Source organism: Lipophrys pholis (assembly GCF_963383615.2).
Source record: "Lipophrys pholis genome assembly, chromosome: 23".
NCBI lineage: Eukaryota > Metazoa > Chordata > Actinopteri > Blenniiformes > Blenniidae > Lipophrys > Lipophrys pholis.
In genome coordinates this window covers 931651-949240 of record NC_137645.1, presented here as the reverse complement: position 1 = coordinate 949240, position 17590 = coordinate 931651, and positions in this window count along the sequence as shown.

Sequence of the window (17590 nt, the reverse complement as noted above, 5' to 3'; positions counted from 1 at the left end):
GTCGGCTGCCAAAGATAATAAACAACCACAACCGAATATCCAAGAATTAATTGCGTTTTACGTCCATTAAACAAAAGCTGTGGAGCTGCTGTCAGGCCGGAGCACATTACTCCACTCTTTATGTAATCAGTTACTCTCCTCGGCCGGCCGCTCGGCTTCCTTCACACTCCTGCAGGACGAGTCTGGAGAGTCACATGATCGAGGCCGTCGATTCGCTGACTCGTCAGGTCTTCATGTCAGAAGTTTCCCCCTGACCTTTGATCCCAAGGAAGATCCTCCACTTCCTGACGTGCTTCTCTTCCCTCCTGGCAGGAATCCTTCGCCGAGCAGAGTCGAGCTCCGACGCTCCGACGACTTTCACCGGCATGTCACATGTTTACGGACATTCTAGTGGACAGACCACCAAGTTAGATTGTTATTATGGTGACTGTCAAAATAAAACCACCAAGTTAGATTGTTATTATGGTGACTGTCAAAATAAAACCACCAAGATAGATTGTTATTAGGATGACTGTCAAAATAAAACCACCAAGATAGATTGTTATGGTGACTGTCAAAATAAAACCACCAAGGAGAATATGGACTGGGAGTCATGGCACCACGGGGGAAAGCTTTGTTCTGATTGGCTCTACTGAGCATGTGCAGAACCACGCGTTACGATGGCCGTGTTGGGCATGCTCAGTAGCGTTGCGGTGTGAACGCTGCCTCAGTGTCACTGGAGAGTTGCCAGATATTTAAAGTCCAAGTGGAAAAAAGGGGGCAGAAGTTTCTGACACTTTTACATCCATCAAATCAAAGTCACTGCTGCGGTCGAAGGGTTAAAGTATTTAACCGTCAGAAAACTCACATTTTTCTGCCGTGGGTTCGTGTGAATTAATGTGACACCTCGTAAGCCCTGCTTTTTTTGGGGGTTTTTTTTTTTTTAGGAAAAGAAATGCATGCGCCCAAACGCTGTTCCCCGCTCGACTCGTGAACCGCGGGGTAGTGGGAGTATTCCCTGGTTATGTTCTCTGAGCATTACCGATTCCGCCGGCGCCCCCGTTGAACACCTCGGCTAGTTAGCATGTGTCAATCAAACGGCGAGCTCTGGGGAGGGCAGAGTGGAGAGCCGGAGCAGTTATCTCCCCGGCACAGCTCCTAGACAGACGGAGGGGGGGGTACTACAGTAGATAGAGCGCCGAACGGAGGTGCGGGTGAGCTCCCTCCATGACCCCCCCCCCCCCCCCCTACACCCCTTCATCCTCTTCATTAAAGGCACATTCCGCCACATTAGCCCGCCGTCCTCCCGTCCTTCACCTGCTGCCATTCGTTTGCCTCGTTAAGGCTTCGTGCTCTGAGTGGAGTGGAGTCCGAGTGGAGCTCCTCATTTAATTATACAGTTCATTACAACCCCCACCCCCCCCCCCCCCCCCCCCCCTCAGGTCTGAGACGGGCCACGGGAATAACCGGTGGCGAATGTGCGGATTAAACGGGCCAAATATGGAGATTGGTGGAGTTCTGGATGGTGTTCCCCGTCAGCCTTCCCTTCACCACCTCCTCCACCTTCTGATCCGGTATCAGTGCAGGCGGAGTTCTTTCAGCCGGCGTGTGTGTGTTTGATATTGTTCACCAGCTGTGAAATTGAATTTCCACAGTTGGGCTGATATTGGAAATAATTTCATATCCTGCACGATACTCTTGCTTGGTTTCACCTTGTGTTGTGTTTAAGACGTCCATTTTTACTAAATGCGTCTCTTTTCTTCTTCTCCTGCAAAGAGCGACGCAGCGCCGCTGCTCATTTCCACCATATTTACCCTAAAAGCGATGCCGGCTCGCTGGCTGCCTCTCCCGCTCGCCCACACACCGCCGCCAAGCCACCAACCACCATGTTTTACACCAGCCGTCGCCATGGCAACGCGGCCGCTGCTCCTGGCACAGCGGCGCCTTTCAGAGCTGATGACATCGTCGTGGCAACAATGAAAGGTTCACACGTCTCATCGTGGGCAAAACGCAGGATTTCTTCTTCTCCTTCTTCTTTCGGGGCGTCGCACAGATCCTGTATCCTCCCCGCGGCGACGTGCAGCCGGGACGCTTCTTTCCTCGCTCTCAAACGGCTGGCTGCGCCCCGGCGGTTCGTCGGGCCGGTTTCCCGCTGCCGCCGGCCACCGGCCGTCTCCCAGGATGGCGAGGCTGCATTGTTTACTTGGACCGATCCCCCCCCCCCCCCCTCATATCTGCCCTCTCCCTCTCAGTGTTCTCTTTGCACCGATGCTAGAGAAACGCCAAGACTCGTGGCTCACGGCGTTGCATTGTGATGTGGCCAGCAACAGCTGAAGTCCGTGACCCCCGTGACCCCCGTGACCCCGTGACCCCGCCCATCAGGCTTTCAGCACCAACACACACTGGACTCCTGCCAGGGGACGGAGGAGCACAACTGGGGAACCATATAGAATCAAACACACACACTTTGTGTGTGTGTGTGTGTGTGTGGTTTCCAGAAGCACTGCCGTTGCCAAAAAGTAGTTTCCCGGGCGTCCAGACTGAGCTGCCTGTCACACACTAACACACACACTCCTGGTATATTAACTTCTTATTCCAACATGAACACACACCTGCTGGGCTCCGACACACACACACACACACACACACACACACACACACACACACACACACACACACACACACACAGAGCGTCTTCACAGTGGCAGAGCACTTCCTCACACACATGTTCACAGTATGTGTGTGTCGCAGGCTCAGCTGACCGCCTGGCGCTCGCTGTGAAATTGGCGCCATTCCCATGCAGATGCTTGGTGTTTAGCTTGGCGTTCGGGGGGGGGGGGGGGGGGGTCTGGTGTCAGGACGAGCGGCAGGAAGAAGATGGAGCTAATATGTTACATGTCCGTTAGCCGGGCCGCTCAGCAGGATGGAAGGCGGCGTGTGATGAATGGTCCTCGCCGTTAGCTGAGCGCGTCCCCGCTGGTTTCTCCAAATAACATGAAAACGCCACGTTGTGGGGCAACGTTAGTCTCCATCCAAACTCACTGTTAAAGTCGGTTTTGATTCACTTCCTGTTGCAGACCTGCATGCAAATAGATTCTGATTCATCAAGTAAATGTGGATTTTATTGTTAAAGGGAATCAGAACCAGAATCATTGTTCCTCTTACAGAAGCACAACGAAATTAAAAATAGCTGCTCTCATAATGAAACAGTGCAAACAACCGAAAGTGCAAAGATAAAAGACTGAAGCCAGTGATCGCTCTCGCACCGCTGTAGCGTCCAGTCTGTCCTCACTCCCTCTCATGTTTGCCTCATCATCAGTAAATAGCATCGTTGATGGCTCACTGTCCATCTAGTGGCCACCGCTGGTAATACCACCAATCAATCCAATCAACCCGTTTAATTTTCCAGGACCTCCAGGACCTGCAGGACCAGGAAGTCTGTCAGTCATCTATCCCATAAGGCATTGACTAGTTTTGCTTTTACACCAATTTCCCCTCAAAAACTGCATCATGCGACGCGTCACATGGTCGTCCCGTCGTCCCACCGACTCTGACTGGATGATGGCGGCGGCGGCGGCGGCGGCGGCGGCGGCGCCTCGTCAGTGACAGTGGAATCAGACGGAAGTCTTTACTTCTCAACATAACCGTGGCTGCCGACGGTACAAAGGATGTCTTCATGCATTTCTAACTTTAGTGTGAGGAGTTCCTGATGAGCTGAATGTGAGGTTCTTCCTCTGCCCGCCTGCAGAGCAGGAGTGTGTTTCCTCTTCACACTCTGGACGGACAGTAGAAGTCCCGCAGCCTCGGTAGAGCTCCGGTGGAATTCAACTGGTCGCATGTCGATTCATGCGGCTGCAGTCGGTCATTTGATTTCCAGGCCCGGTGTTCATTCTGCAGACATGGCCGTTCCAGTGTGGATTAGATAAGGTTGAAGACAAAGTGGAGCCTCATTGGAAAGTGGCTGCAGCAGCCAGCGGAGTAATCCATCCACACATTCCTTCCAGAGAATGCCAAGCAGCTCGCTGCCGGCCCGACTCCATTAGATCCGTCGCTCTCTGCTTTCTATCGTTCAGAAACACACACTGCAGAGATCCACACACACGCTCACACACACACACACGCTCTCACACACACACACACACAGTGTTTTTCTCTGCGCCTGCCACCGGCTTCATTAGTGTTAAGAAATGTCCTGTTCGTTAACGGCAGGCAATTAGCCGCTAATTTAGAAGCAGTGAAGACAAACCAGCTTCTGTGTGTGTGTGTGTGTGTGTGTGGGGGGGGGGGGGGGGGGGGGGGGGGGGTGTTTGTGTGTTGACCAGGTCTGGATTCCACCTCCAGCGTATTTTTTTCAGGCAGTTGTCAGCTGCAGAGCTACAGAGCTCCAGAGCTCCAGAGCTGCAGAGCTGCAGAGCTACAGAGCTTCTGCCTCCAGGAGAAAAGCAGCCAAACACCAGGAAAAAAGAATTTTCTCCTTTTGCTTCTCAGTTTTTATGCAAAATGTCGTTTCTATTGCAGAGAGCGTTTTCCTGCAGAGGAGCAGGACACAGTGTGATCGCTCATTCTTCCACTCTGGAGCGTTTCCTGGGTTCTTCAGCTCTTTGCAGAGTTCAGTGACACAAAAGGCTTAATGGAGCTTTATTTTTTTTGCAGAGTCACTCTTCATTATTCCCCTCCGCAGACATAACAGCAGATCTCCCCACCAAAACACACCAGACCACCAACTGCCTGCCCTTCTCACTCCACAGCTCCACCTTCCATCCCTCCCAGTGTCTCTCCTCCGTCTCCACTTTCCATTCTCCTTCTCTCCCCCAATTCTTGGCAGTCCAGAGATAAGCTCTGTGATAGGTAGGAAATGACACACACACACACACACACTCACACGCATGCACTCCGTCCAACAGGGGGCAGATTACTTATTGCCCCTCTGCACTTGTTTGACCTTTTCCCTGATTTAAATACACACTCGCTGGCAGAGGCTCCAACTTGAGTGGTACACAGTCTTTCCATCAGATGCAACAACATGACTGTCATTCAGTCCTACACACACACACACACACACACACACACACACACACACACACACACACACACACACACACACACACACACACACACACACACACACACGGACTTCCCCTGTAAACAGCGGAGCTCTGAGGCCAGGCCGGTCCGACCACCCTCAGAGAGACATTGTTTTGGTAACACGCCTTATCTCAGCCGCCCCACTTCAGAGGGTGAAGGACAGGGGGATTCCCTGTGTGTTCTGTTTAATTCCCAGCTAACACACACACGCACACACACACACACACACGCACGCACGCACGCACACACACACAGAATCTTGCATATTCAGCCAGATAGAGTTGCCATTGTGGCCTCAGTGTGTCTGTTCATGGAGTCACATGGACGATCAGAGGTGAAGGTCTGGACACATGGAAAGCCTGAGGCTGACTCCACTGGACATCTGACTCATCAAGGACACGGACACACACACACACACACACACACACACACACACACATGGAAAAACACCAGACCAAAAGCAGAGGCGGCCTGGAGGGATGAAGGCCAGCGGGTGTCCATGAGGGCAAGTCACATCCTTCTGCTCATCCTGTGTGTGTGTGTGTGTGTGTGCGTGTGTGTGTGTGTGTGTGTGTGTGTGTGTGTGTGTGTGTGTGTGTGTGTGTGTGTGTGTGTGTGTGTGTGTGTGTGTGTGTGTGTGTGCGTGTGTGTGTGGGAATTGAGAACGTTTCTGGTAAAGCCTCTTAAGGATTTTTGTTGCCTGCATTACATTAGGAAACACGTTGCGATGAAGATACTTCATCTCATCATCAGGTCCTCATCAAGCTTGTTGCTTGTTACTGTAGTTTTTTTAAATTGGTATTCTTGTGTCTTCCTTTCTGGGACTAGTACAAGGATGTGGAATGCCTACCATCGATAAAGGTTCATCCCACCACTGTAACGGCTGTTAAGTGTCTCCCTGATGTTGTTTTCTCTCCCTCAATATGCTTCCTGGCGTCTCATCAAACCAAGCCCCGCCCACATGGACATCACTGACCGTCACGCCGAATAATTCAGATTGTGCATCATTACACAATGAAACACCTACATCATATCTCTCCCTGGATTTGTGTGAATAGGATTAAAGATGAGACTTTTCACTGCCTCTCCTCGCGGCTCCTGAGTTTACGATGCGTCGCGCTCCCACACGTCCCCAGTGAACGCCGCTCCATGGTTCCTACTTACAGAAGCTCCACTCGGGAGGCATTAATTGGTCCAACCTGCATAGTGACGTCCCAGTTTACACAGGAATCTGTCAGCCTGTGCAGCAGCGCCACAGTTCAGAGTTTTCATTTCTTCTGGGCTCAGGCGGCATGTGTGTGTGTTTTTCCAGCATCGAGCGATGAAGTAAGTGATGAAGGTTTTACACCAAAATGATGGCGAACAAGTCCAGGCTGAAATTCAATCACTCGTCTTCCACATTCTTCCTCTTCTGAGTCTCGATCTACAGTTACATTTCAATGTTTGCATAAAGAAGTGCCTGAAACCCTGGCAGGCAGTCTGCATCCTCCTCTTCCTCCTCCTCCTCCTCCTCTTCCTCTCCAGTGAGGCATATTGATGCAGTGTGAGGAGGTTAAGCCTTCGGTTTAGTGCCCGTGTGGCCGTGACATTCTGCCTCGCCGGCCTGTAATTGATTCATCGGTGTGTGTATCAGTTAACGCTGGCCTCACCTGCTCGGGGGGGGGGGGGGGGGGGGGTCATGATGGACACGCTGCTCTAATGGCCCGGCTCTGTGGTTTGGCAGGTAGTGTTTTTCCTGCGTGGCTCTTGTCCTCACGCTTGTTTTGTTTTTCGCCCGCTCCGTTTCTCGGCCTGTTCGCTCCTCATCCCGCTCAGGTCCCATCATGCACCTCTCTCCTGCTGCAGGGAGCCGCCGTGTCACCTTGTGTTAGCCGAGCGCGGCCCGCCGGAGTTCCAGCGCTCTGCAGGGACCAGCTGGGGGTCTCAGTTTCTCTGGAAAGTTTGCTGCTCATGCTGCAGGCATGCCATTCGGCCTCTGGCTGGGGTTCAGCTGTCCACTCCTGTTCATGTACACACACACACACACACACACACACACACACACACACACACACACACACACACACACACACGCACACGGGACCATATGCTCCACTTCCCCCTGTGAGCGGACCCCGGTACAGGAGCATTATCTATTTAAGGCCACTAACTGCAGATTAGATGAAGATTGGGCTGTAATGGCTTCTCCGGGTCCTCTGGCTGCTCTGGCCGCTCTGGCTGCTCTGGCACGGCACCCTGCGTCAATTAAAGCCAGAACAGTGTGATCTCGCTCTCACACACACACTCGTGATCACAGTTACTGTAAAACATGCCACATCTCCGGCTTTGTGTTTTCAGGATTTTCCTTCAAAAGTGACATTTACCTCATGTGGAAACATCTGAGAGGAGAAGCTGGAGCAGGTCGCAGGTCATTACCAGCAATGGGAGACTTATTAACACCTTCAGCTTCAAATAACTCGCCATTAACCCACCGCTTCATGCAAGTTTGAAAACGGCGAGCTTTCCCACCGAACGCACAACAAGCTCCTTGAGTCTCCCAGCTCGGAAACTTTTCTCCATCCTGGAGGACGAAGATATCGGAGCTCGCTCTCCGAGGTGTCGCAGTAATGAATGTGATTTCTCCGCGAGCGCTCATTCTAAATGTCAGCACGGCTGATCATATAACACAGCCAGCAGATGTGTGTGTGTGTGTGTGTGTGTGCGTGTGTGTGTGCGTGTGTGTGTGTGTGATAAAAACCAAGCGAGCTTCTGTTAGAAACACACGGCGACGCCGAGCCAACTCATCTCACTCCCTCTTTGTTTTCTATCCAAAGGCGGAAATTTAATTTCACTGTTGGACGGAACGATAAGCAGAAGTTTGTTTTTATTCTTTTTTCAGTTATTTTTCAGTTTGCATGTTTCACCTGAGCCCTGGAGGTTTAGGAGTGGATACACACACTCCAGGGATCAATGAACACATGCATATGTTGTAGTTTTAATCTTTATCTGCAATTAGAAAGTTTATCTTTGATATTTTGCTCCTTTTCCCCTCCAAGTCAAAAAACAACAATAGAAGGAATCTATATTTTTCCATGAATCGTTGTGCATTTTATTGCTTTTGGTATGAATCTCGTGTGTAATATGATATGACGTGAAAAACACGAGGAACTCCGACACTACATGTGCAGTGTGAGAGTTAGGCACGTTCCCAAACTTTTAAAAAGACGAGCTGCACTTTTAGAATTTACAGGCACATAACTGTCACAGACTGGAGATTTAGAATTCACTCGTCCTCCGTCGTCGATACTTGATTCAGCCAAACGTTGCGCACACTCACAGTTTATGTGCGATGAGAAAAAAAGCAAAGGAAAAGGTCTTTGACTTGCAGGAGGAAGCTCAGGGAGAATATACAAAGAAATCACAGATTCTGAGCCTGTGTTGAAGCGTTTGGTGGATTTATTACACAACTACAGTCAAGTTACGGTTGTCAAATAACCTGTAATGCAGGGACGTCAAGGTTAAGGCCCGTCGGCCAAACCCGGCCCCCAGAGGCTCCAATCCGACCAAAGCATCAAGAAAACCGTCACAATTTCAAAGAGCAAACTGGCGTCAGCCTCAACAGTTTATTGGAATATTTCACAGTATTTTACACCAGAAGGTTCATTAAAAGTGTCTTTATGCTGAGATTGGACTCATTTTCTACAGTAACTGTTAAACATTTTAATCTGGTATATAGAAGAAGAAAAGAAAAACTTTTAAGTATAGATTTAAAGTGTGTGTGTGTGTGTGTGTGTGTGTGTGTGTGTGTGTGTGTGTGTGTGTGTGTGTGTGTGTGTGTGTGTGTGTGCGTGAGAGCTGAATGTCATCATGCGCTCCATGTCTGATTCTCTGGAAGGATCAACTCCAGTGGGAAGGAATGTAAACATGATAAACCCCAAAACCTGCAGCAGGCTGTCGTCATCCTCAGCAGCATCACCGTAAACCTCCACTCACACAAGCACACACCAGAGCGATGGCGTTGGTTCGCTCTCAGCTCCCGGGCTGTATTGGTTTGTCTGCTGGAAGCGGCTGTGTGGAGCACTTAGAGTCAGGAATGCTAGAATAATGAGGCAGACCCTGTAAATAATGAAACAAAGGATGTTGTGCATCAATTAAGAGCCATTTGCCGCCTCGCATCCATCTCATCTGCATGTTTGTGCCTCTGCGTGCGTGTGTGTGTGTGTGTATGAGTGTGTGTTTGTGACGTCGAGTGTGTTTCATGTGTAGGTTTTTCCAAACGCGTCCTCCTGAAAACAGATTAATCAAACTGGGAAACATCACAGTCTCCTCTGATATGAAAATTAGACGTCTGCAGCCGTGTTGAGGACATTGTCACCGTAATTGCTCTTTGACAGCCACACACACACACACACACACACACACACACACACACACACACACAATCTTTAATTGCCTCCAAAATGTTTATGTCAAGATGGCGTTGCTAAGATAATGGCGGGGGCCCGCGTGGCCACACTAATGGCATCCTGGTATTTAGCGGCTCACATCAGCGGAGCCCATCAGATATTCAGCGGCATTGTGGGTAATACGGTGCTGCTGGACGGCGGCCAATTCATTAAAAAACTTATGGCTCCGGGAGGAAATGTGGAGTACAGCGTGGCGGATCAGGAAGGTTTGAACGTGACGTCGTCAGTCCTCCTCCGCTCTGTTTCATCCCTCCTGTCGCTGTGCAGCCGAGCTGCTGCATCACAGAGGAAAACTGAAAGGATCTCTGAACTGGAATGAGTTTGCATGTTCTCCCTTAGTGTGTGAGAGTTTTCTCTCACAGTCCGAACACATGCATGTGTTTGTTCTGCTAGAAAATCTAGTATTTTTGACTTTATCAGCCTTAACAGCTGATTAAATAGCAGCAATATGAAGTCAGGAGCCATCGAATGAAGGGCTTTGTTACTCTTAGGCCCCGTTTACACGATAACGATGCTCCGAGCCACTGGAAACAGAACAAAGTAATGTTACAGTACAAAGAGGTAAACTGCTCTGTGGTCCTGCTGAGCTTCACCACAGCTGATCGTCATGATCGGCTCGTTATCGGCTGCAGCTTCATCATTTAGTCACATTCAGGTGGAACGTTGCAACGCTGCAGGAGCCGGAACCTTTAAGGTGTCGAAGCGAACGCTGTGAGATTCTCAGAGTGTTTGTGATTCTCCGAAGACGAGGAGGAGGAGGAGGAGGAGGAAGGAGCACCTGAGGAGCAGCTGTCAGGATCTGAGCCCACAGGTACAGGCTGTTTGCTTCCTGTTTCTTCTCAGTAGAATGACTGTGTCCGGGGGGGGGGGGGTCGTGCTCCAGCCTGGTTTTCTTTTTGTTCTGGAGGAGTTAAAGCTTCAGATGGACTCGCACACAAACATGTAACGTGACTGATGAGCTGCTTTGGCTCTGATCCCAGATCCTGTCCTTCCAGGATCCAGCCAACATGGGTCGTCCTGGAAGGTGGACGCTCTGCTTCCGGGAAACGCTCCCTCCCTGTTGTTTTGCCCCATCAGCTGTCTGCTGGAGCTCGTCCAACCAGCTCAGCCTGATGTTTCACACGCCACAATAATGTCACTGCCATTTATTGGAAAGTTAGAAAAAGTGCTGTTAAAAAAACGGGATGAAAATGTAGATGTGCACTGCCAACTCTCTCTCTCTCTCTCTCTCTCTCTCTCTCTCTCTCTCTCTCTCTCTCTCTCTCTCTCTCTCTCGCAGCAGTGATGACCTTGCTATCATTTACAGCAGCTGCCAGTCCATTGTGTACCGTGCATCAGCTCGGTTACCTCTCTACACACACACACACGCAGCCTCGGCCTGATTATCAGTCTGCCATCGAAGCCTCTCGAGGCCACGGGGAAGAAGTTTCCTCACTGGGAGATCTTGAGATCCACTAAGATGGAAAGTTGCTGTGGGACTTTGTCAGGAGAGTGACGGGGGAGCGATGCATGCTGGGAAGCTGCAGGCCGCCACGTGTTCATCTCCTCTGAATCTGGGTTGCAGAATAACAAGTGAATGATTTATGAATGTGAGCACTTTTCCCACCGCCGCTCCGGGTTTGAAGCGAAGTGACAGCGAGCTCCGGCTCATTGTTGTATTTACTCAGCAGGGAGTCGCAGCGTAAACTGGAGGCTGATCTGCTGTCCTCACTGGAGCTGCTTGGTAGAACTTCTTGGTTGCTGCTCGGTGCACATTAACGCTGTGCGTCGACCTCCTGGTCAGATCTGAGTTAAACGATACCAGTAGAAGTATTGACTAGTTTGACTTTAATCTTTTCTACACTTTGAAATCGGGAGATTTCACTTATTGTTGTTATGGAATATCTGAAGACATTTAAATCCTAAAGAAGTTATATTATCCAGCTTTTCAAATCTTTCACATTTTCACTAAACCTTCAGTATTCTAAGTTTCTAGCTCCTCCTTGATTTTCCTCATTTGAATATTGGATCATAGGAGCTGCATTCAGAATCTGCTGTGTCTGTGTGAGCTGGACTGGCTCCGCCAGGGACAGAGAGGACAGACTGTCTTCACTTCTGGGACGTCAGTCCAGGTATGGGGACGAGTAGTACTGCTGGAGAACCTTCGGATTGTAAAGAAAAAATTTATAAAATCACACGAATAAGCTTCATATCTTCAAAATCATTCGAAATATCAAAGAAATAAATTATAGATGGATATCATTCAATTTTACATGTTTCAAGAGAAAACCTTTTCTTTTCAGAGAAGTTTAACATTTACACAACGACTTTACAAAGTCGCTCCATTGTCGTGTAAACATCCAACATGCAACGAATGGATTCGTTTTACTAGAGTTAAACTAGTGAAACATTTTCCCTTTTTTGCAGATCAGAACTGGTGTTAGTTTTCATGAATGTTATGTAAAACCTCCCGACCATTGCATTGATCCTCTCTAGTTAGTTTTAAATTGGATTTTGAGTTAGTTCACCTCATGCTGGTGTTAAAAAGTAATTGACCCGCCGATCACAGGTTCCAGCTGTTAAACACCCAGGACGTGACTCCCGGCCGTCATGAGACCAGAGCCGACTTGTTTGATCGGAGGAATATCGACTCGTCTCCAGGAGAGCAGTGAGTGCAGCTCCGTCTGGAGATCCTCCATCCTGGAGTTTTGCAGCCGCCTGCTCCTTTTAAACCTTCAGTTTTATGCTCCAGCTGGAATGGCGCTGACCCCGAGCGGGCCGTGACACCCTGCGGCACCGCCGCCATTATTGATAATGAGTGTGACACGCGAGGTGCCGTCGCCGCCGTCGCCACAAACCGCCGTGCGACCCCACAACAACTCTTAGAAGCGATTGTTGTGACCTTTTTGGACGGGGACCACCCTGGAATGTGGAATTGAAAATAATGACTCTGGCTGCAATCATTACCTGGACAGGATGTGTGTGTGTGTGTGTGTGTGTGTGTGTGTGTGTGTGTGTGTGTGTGTGTGTGTGTGTGTGTGTGTGTGTGTGTGTGTGTGTGTGTGTGTGTGTGTGTGTGTGTGTGTGTGTGTGTGTGTGTGTGTGTGTGTGTGTGTGTGTGTGTGTGTGTTCATTACTGTTGCAGAGACCGAGATCTGCTCACACACTCATTCTGATTTGTCGTCCTTGTGGGGACAAATGAGGAGAAGTTGTAAAGTTCATGAGTTAATTGAAGAGTCACATCAGTGATACAAGTAATGATTGGGTTTGAGTTTAGAGTCTGTCTGCGTCGACTGAACGCTCCTTAATCCAAAATGCTTTTGTTCCACGGCGAGTTCCGTGGATTCAGGTTGAGGATGAGGTTCAGGACTCGGGTGAGGTTGTTGGGATTATTAATCCGTCTAAACGGGGCCGGAGATTAGCAGTTATTTATGAGTTTAGAGGGAATCCACAGGAAAACAATGGAGGTGTTGATCGCTGTCGTGTGTGTGTGTGTGTGTGTGTGTGTGTGTGTGTGTGTGTGTGTGTGTTGTTTCCCATCCATGGAGCAGGCCAGTGGGCTTTGTTCTTCCTCTCTGCTTCTCTTCCTCATTTGCCTTTGACAACATTGATAATCCCACAACAAGATCAGCCACATTCAAACCTCAGTCTCTCCACACACACACACACACACACACACACACACACACACACACACACACACACACACACACACACACACACACACACACACACACACACCAAATACAATCATGTTCACATGTACTAGGTGCCAACTGTCGCCATGGCAACTCCAATCAGCAGAGGCTCTCTTCCCCCTATTACAGTGGAGATATGACAGTTTCTCTCTCCGTCTTTCTGGCCTCCTCGCAATATGATTGTTTCTTCTCTTTCCTCCGTCGCTCCATTATTTTTTATTTTTCTATCATCCAACTGCTGCTCCTCCTCTTCTAGGCCCGCTCTCAAGCACACACACACACACACACACACACACACACACACACACACACACACAGCGACACAAATCATGACCATAACTCAGAAAACAATATATATTCATTTTGCGAGGACACACTCATCTGAGTTCGCTTGCGGCTCAAATCTACTTTTTCATTTTAGACAAACGGCGGTCTAATACTTCACATTGGGCTCTTCGGCCCGTCCTGCGTGGCGCTCAGACGAGAGGCTTCCCGCTCCCCGTTGGATGTCCCATTCCAAACTCTGGCTTCGCGATGCTCCGCTGTATTTCACCGTCTCTGATGGACCGCGCCGCCGCGTGATTGACGGCTTATTCGTTTTTTATTGAGAGCTCTTTGCTTGTTGGCGGATGACTCGGGGCGATTTTGACACTGCTTGACAAAGTACAAGAGATGGTTCTGCACTGGGGAAATTAAACTTAATGGGGAGACAAGAGCTGAGGGTGTGGAGTTAGGGTATTTACCATATAGCAATCAAAATGATTGTCAGACAGTTTTGTTCTCCACATGAAAATTGGGGGGATAAAATACGATTTAGAGCACCTATAGACTGACAGGAGAGTCGGTTTCCTCCAAAAACTGCAGAACTAGAAACCTTCCCGTGGATATTTACCTTCAATCGGTCATTTTGAATCATATGCTCGCGCCAAAAAACACTTTTTGTCGTATTTATGGATCCGAGTTTATAATACTAATAGTAATGTACAGCAATCACACAGTTTTAGTGGCTGCTTGAATGGGAATTTAGTCTGAATACACACACACACACACACACACACACACACACACACACAGCAGAGACCATTCAGCTCTAAACATCAACAACAGGAGAACACAGACATTCTCGTGGACAAACAAAGTTAGATTATTACGGTGACTGTCAAAATAAGACTATTGTCCCTCCACTTGTGCAGAAGAAGTATTTGCTGACGGACTCAGTGTTTTTCAAAAAGTTGTTTCCAGTGGCTGTTGTGCAAAAACAGACGGAAAACTCAGTGAAAGTTTTGTGTTTTCTCTGAAAGAACCGGCCGTAACATGTGACCCTACAGCCCATTGTGGTATTTTAGTGGCTTTCCCTTATTTAACGAGCTGAAGTTGGACTGAAGAAAAGCTCATTGCACCTTTTTAACGCCTCCTTCCCTCCATGAGCGGCGGTTCAAAGCCCCAACATCCATTCACCTCAGAGCCCCGCCCCTCCACACACTTTACAGCCATTGTTGTTTTGTCTTCAAAGTGATCGGCAGAGAGAAAGTGCCCCTCGTCCCCTCAGCCTTTCACCCCCTCCTCACCCCCTCACCCCCTCACTCCATAACTCTCTCACTCCCTCATGTCACACAAACACACTGCAAAAGAAACAATTTAGTAGTTAATTTGGTCCGGCAGCGTCGCCTCCAATCATACACTCATCTTGAAATGTTCAACTAATTAGATGACCCCCCCCCCCCCCCCCCCCCCCCCACACACACACACACACACACACGAATCAAGTTGACTTTCAAAAAGAACTTATTTCACTGGAGTGACATTATCTCCGTCAAAGATGGCCGCTTGGTTAGCAGCCCCGAACTCCATGTGACTGTCGACTGGGCTCGACACCACCGAGCCACACACACACACACACACACACACACACACACGTCCCAGCCAAACCAACAGAGGAGCTTCCAATTCACGAGCCTGCTGCAGAATAATCTCCAAAGTGAAGCTGACACACATCAGACTCTCGCTGGATTTCAAGAGTATATTTAGCAGCTTTGCACTAATGAGGATGCTAATTGGCAGCCGCCTGTCTGTGAGGTTGGAGCATCACGGCGCTCAGTCGGGAGGCGCTGGGGAATAATTGCTGGTTTACGACTCCTTTCTATCGCCTTCTTTTTTTTTTTTAACACTGAAACTAAACACAGTTTTGAACATTTTAATGAGTGTTTAGAACGGAGTCCCCCGGTGGTCAGGAGCGGCGGCGCAGCAGACGGAGGCGTTTACGATCACAAAGGAACGGCGGGTTAGCGTGAACCCGGGCGCCCGGCCGAACAAAGTGGTTTAAATCCACCTGTCAGACGAGCGACGGCGGCAGGAAGCAGCAGCGCCGCCGTGAAAAGACACACAAAGAGCCGAGCCTTGACGAACTCTTCTGCTTTTAATCTGCTTTAAAGTTCAGTGAACTGGATATTAGGTCAGTCAATCAGCACTCGCCGCCTGAGGAGGCTCCTTTAATTACTAACTAATTGATAATTCATTAAGAAACAAATACTATTATTTCAGGAGACTTTTGACCTCGGGACAGATTCCCATTATGTCAGTTCTGCTGCTGAGAAGGTTTATTTTAGTGTAACCCCTCAAATCAGAAAGAACTTTTCTCAAACTTAGTTTGAAATGACTTTCACTCATCGGCCACTTCATTAGGAACACCGTGTGCAACATGATTTACTGCTTCAGTCACACTGTGAGGTTGGAGGGGTGCACAGTCTGCATACATACTGTATATAAAAGAAATGCGGCTTTGCAGTGGAAAGATTTATTCAAAACAGAGAAAAGATCTCACAAGGATAAACCATCGCATTATATTTATAAGAATATATTCTGCTTAAAGCTTTGTATTTCCTGAAATCATTATGATTTATTTTCCTTCCATTTCTACATATCACACCGTGATTTTAAACAGAAAAACTTAATCCGGGAGACCGAACCCGTGGTCGACCTCTTCTTGAGCGGTTAACCTCGTTTCAGGCTGGATTTCGCCGTCGTCCCCAGGAAGGGACAGAAAGTCAGAACGTTGAGTTCTCTTAATTACATTTGATAATTAAAGCAGAAGAGGATTCTGCTAATCTGGGAACAAAGCTTCACTTCTAAAGCTTCTCCTCACTTTAGAAATACGAGCTTCTCGTTTGACACTTCCTGCCGATTCAGGAGAAACAGTAATAGACCTGCAGTGTTTAAAGCACACGTTCACTGCTGCCGACTCCTTATTGGAGCACTTATTGAAATTCGATAAAGGGTCAGCGAGCGAGCCGCTCTTATAGAAACAGGTTTGTGTTTGACGCTTCAGAGAGAAATTTCAAACACTAAATGTCAGCCTATCTAGGTCAGAGCGGTTCTGGCGCCGGTCACATGTTCACCATGGCGGCGGCGGCGGCGGCGAACCCCCTGGCGGCTCGTCCTCGGTGTGATTAACGGGAAGCGGTCGGCGGCTCTGGTTCAGGGCAGATCGGGGACGGCGTGGGAGCGCCCACTCTCCACGCAGTCTGTCCGTGGCTCATCTTCCATCCACACGGCGTCTCGACAGACTTGCTGGAATGGCGTTCATCCATTCATCGGGACGTGGGTGGTGGAACAGGGGGAGGAAGTTGGCCAAAAACAGTCGCAGCCAACAGTGAACTGTACATGCCGTTTCCCTCCAGTGGGAGCAAAATCAATTTTCTCTGGAAGTTGGAGGGAATCTGTGGTGATGAGGGAGTTCACATGAGGGGAAAAACACGCTGTGGTCAGTTTCATTATTAATGTTCTCAACGACAAAACTTTTTAACTGTACTTCTACTGAAATACATGAACTGATCTGCTTCAACCTCCTGTTAGAGTGAGACAAAGATGTTTATGTAAATTCATTCAATAGCTTGTTTATTCTCACTACTCAGACTTTCTGGTTGTTTTTTTCGGTGCTGACTCAGCAGATTACAGACTAACAGCCTCTTGAGGTGCAGATTATTTAATGATCTCATGTTATCCAGATGTTCACCTCCTCCTCCTCCTCCTCCTTCTCCTGTCCTCCTCCTCCTCCTGTCCCCTCCTCCTGTTCACCTCCTCCTCCTCCTGTTCTCCTCCTCCTCCTGTTCACCTCCTCCTCCTGTTCTCCTCCTCCTCCTGGTCTGGTCGCTCCAGAAACCTTCAGTATTCTAAGGTTCTAGCTCCTCCTTGATTTTCCTCATTTGAATATTGGATCATAGGAGCTGCATTCAGAATCTGCTGTGTCTGTGTGAGCTGGACTGGCTCCGCCCACACATGCCCATCCTGGGAAGAGGAGGAAGTACTCCCTCTCGTGGTGCCATGTGCCAGAGCAGAGCTGCCTAATTGTGGGAGGAGTCAAAGGGAGGGCCTACCTTGATTGGGATTGGCTAAACCCCCGATGAC